The sequence below is a fragment of the Triticum urartu genome, chromosome 7, assembly GCF_003073215.2.
Source record: "Triticum urartu cultivar G1812 chromosome 7, Tu2.1, whole genome shotgun sequence".
NCBI classification, from domain to species: Eukaryota; Viridiplantae; Streptophyta; class Magnoliopsida; order Poales; family Poaceae; genus Triticum; species Triticum urartu.
In genome coordinates, this window is record NC_053028.1 from 680594953 (window position 1) to 680598291 (window position 3339).

The 3339-nt window shown below is 38.6% G+C and overlaps 1 long non-coding RNA gene across 2 annotated transcripts; it reads right to left on the reverse strand.

Annotated features, from left to right (window-relative positions):
* Positions 1 to 1531: 1531 nt before the first annotated feature.
* LOC125523525 lies at positions 1532 to 1835 on the reverse strand. 2 transcript variants are annotated; one of them, XR_007290278.1, is made up of 2 exons: positions 1728 to 1835; positions 1532 to 1617 (listed from the first exon to the last, which is right to left on the reverse strand). It is a non-coding gene; the product is annotated as an uncharacterized LOC125523525 (long non-coding RNA). The 2 variants fall into 2 exon arrangements; XR_007290277.1 differs by having other exon boundaries at positions 1532 to 1620.
* Positions 1836 to 3339: the final 1504 nt, after the last annotated feature.

Sequence of the window (3339 nt, forward strand, 5' to 3'; positions counted from 1 at the left end):
AGGGGCACGTGAACAGTACCAAATCATGATGGTTGTGCAAATTTTCCACTAACATTACTTCTAGAAGTACATGAATCAGTAACGTGTAAATATTTTTTTTTCACTCAGCTTGGAATCGGCAAACCAAAAGAATCTACAGGTTTTCTTCTTTAGCCTTTTGGCCAAGCGTTGTCATTTTTGACAGATTTTTGCGATGCCTATTTTTGAGATCCTCAATTACTACCATTTACATTGGATCTTGACTGTTGAACTTCTAGGTAGTATGTATCAGTTCGCATAATCAGGCAAACACAAAGCTCTAAAAGTAACATATCCTTTCTTAGTAGCACCAAAATTCTGTCATTTATCTCTAAAATTCTCAAGGAAATATTTTCTCCTAAACCCTAACTCGTGATGAATTTCAGACAACAAGTATGCAGTTGCAGACACAAAGGGCACACGCAGTTGACCATGAGGTTCTTGAAGGCAATTCATCTAACGCTTGGTGCACACCCAAGAAATTTACAGGACAACAATACTCACAGTTTGGAGAAATGAGGTGAGGTCTTCTGGCTGGAATGTAAATGGTAGTACCCATCTTTACATCCTTGTGCTAGTGTGTGGGTCGCTACTGATGCCCCATGCGATGTCACATGATGTGGCGAATGATCGAACCAAAAAGTACTGGTTTGAGAAAGATAGTTGACCTGGGCAGGTGTTTGAGTCTGGTTATTAGTCGATGATGTAGGTCCTGGGGACTCTTGGTCATATGTTTTGCCAGCGATCAGTGTCTCTTTCTTTGAGAACAAACTCCAATCCGCAGAACAAGCATCAAGCAAATGATCAACAAAAGGAAAATGTATCCAACTATGTATGCTCACATATCTCCATATGCTCAATCTGCTTTTTATGATGTTCATGGTATATGAAATGATTAAATGTCCTTATTCACCCTTAGATATATATTTGCCAAATCATGAAGTCTAGTAGCTGCCCTCAAACTCTGTAAGGATCAGGCACATGCTAAGGTATGCAGCCCACGTTAGGCTGTGGCGGGAAGGATTACAGGGACTTTTTTTCCTACAAGAAAATGAAAAGATCTATTTTTCACAGAAATATAAGTGAGCATCTGATTCAAGGAAAAATACTCCTAAGGCAAGTATAACAGTTCATGATACTCACCTAGCATTCACAAATAGAGATTGGCCATGCCTTCACTGCCTGATGAGGTTGTCAGTTTTATTTTTCCTTGTTCGGCAAAGATAATGAAGATTAAAATGATGGGTCTAGTATGTCACTTCAGCAAAGTAACCTGTAAAAATACAGTACAACACTCATTTCAGCTTTCGACAATATTGGCAAATATCACTTTCAGCTATAGGATGCAGTCACCATATTTTAGTTAGATGAACACAGATTAATGCCAAACGTTTTCATTAGTAGAATATAATGGAACAATTCCATTCTCAAAATGTCAGAACATAATGCATCAAGTCCAATGAGATACACTACCAGAAACAAATGATTATAATTCCCTAAACACATAACCATACCGTTAAACAACTATCTTCTTCTCCTTTACCGCCCCTGTTGATGGGGCATCTGGCTCACAATCCAGCCTCCACCCCCACTCAAGGTCTTCTGATCGAGATATGGAAGAGTCAATTAAAAGATGAAATTTGAATTTAAGATTATTTCAATTCTGCAATGAAGACAAGGCTAATTAATTTATAGTGTGTCGGCCCTACCAAGATTAACCGTAGGAAGCGCCTCTAGAACCAGAATGAGCAGCTCACATTCACTATGTTGAGTAGCTGCATGAGCTGCTCATTCTAGTCCTGGAGGTGCTTCCTATGGTTTTAGTTGTAGTCTCAGATCTCTGTATTAGCTGTGTTTTCCAAGCACCTTTGGCTTCAATAGCAGCAGTGTGCTCTTCTGCATCATCATATGAAGAGGACTCCAGATATGGATGCACGGGTAGATTCACTATCATGAAGTAGCATAGGAGTGCTAAAAAGACTGACTCAGACCTTGCTACCGCCATATATTTCCCGGCGTTATTCAGCCTTCGGTAATCATAATTCTGTTAGCATGGTATCAAGTATCATACTGCAAGGCATCCTCACTACTGCTGGAGCAGCCTGCAGTTTTCAACAGCATGTAAAGTGGCATTAGGGGTATACCTTAGACTCAAAACTTATAACCTGTTTATACTGATCAAAGGAATAAACAACCTATCAATTAAATCAAAATCACATGACATGGCGAATGATCAAACCAAAAAATACTGGTTTGAGAAAGATAGCTGACCTGGGCAGGTGTTTGAGGCTGGTTATTAGTCGATGATGTAGGTCCTGGGGACTCTTGGTCATATGTTTCGCTAGCGATCAGTGTCTCCTTCTTTGAGAACAAACTCCAATCCGCAGAACAAGCATGAAGCAAATGATCAACAAAAGGAAAATGTATCAAATATGCACACTTAAATATCTCCACATGCTCAATCTGCTTTTTATGATGTTCATGGTATATGAAATGATTAAATGTCCTTATTCACCCTTAAATATATATTTGCCAAATCATGAAGTCTAGTAGCTGCCCTCAAACTCTGTAAGGATCAGGCACATGCTAAGGCATGCAGCCCACATTAGGCTGTGGCGGGAAGGATTACAGGGACTTTTTTCCCAACAAGAAAATGAAAAGATTTATTTATTCACAGAAATATAAGTGAGAATCTGATTGAAGGAAAAATACTCGTAAGGCAAGTATAACAGTTCATGATGCTCACCTAGCATGCACAAAACAGAGACTGGCCGTGCAATCTTCACTGCCTGATGAGGTTATCAATTTTATTTTCCCTTGTTCGGTGAAGATAATGAAGATTAAAATGATGGGTCTGCTATGTCACTTCAGCAAAGTAACATGTAAAAATACAGTACAACACTCATTTTAGCTTTCCACAATATTGGCAAATATCACTTTTAGCTATAGGGCGGAGTCACCATATTTTAGTTAGATGAACACAGATTAATGCCAAACGTTTTCATTAGTACCATATAATGGAACAATTCCATTCTCATAATGTTAGAACATAATGCATCAAGTCCAATGAGATACACTACCAGAAACAAATGATTATAATTCCCTAAAGAAGTGTGTACATAGAAATTATAGCCAGACAACTTACTGTAAGCATGGGCTCCCACATGGCAAAATCATTATTCCGTTCTGATAAGACCAGCAAAATATCATAGACAGATACCAAGAAAACGCCAGAGCAGTAGAAAATATTGATCAATTATTGGTTACTGGCAAGAAAAAAGGTAGAAGGAACCATAGTATAAGTAAAAAGGGAACCGCAAT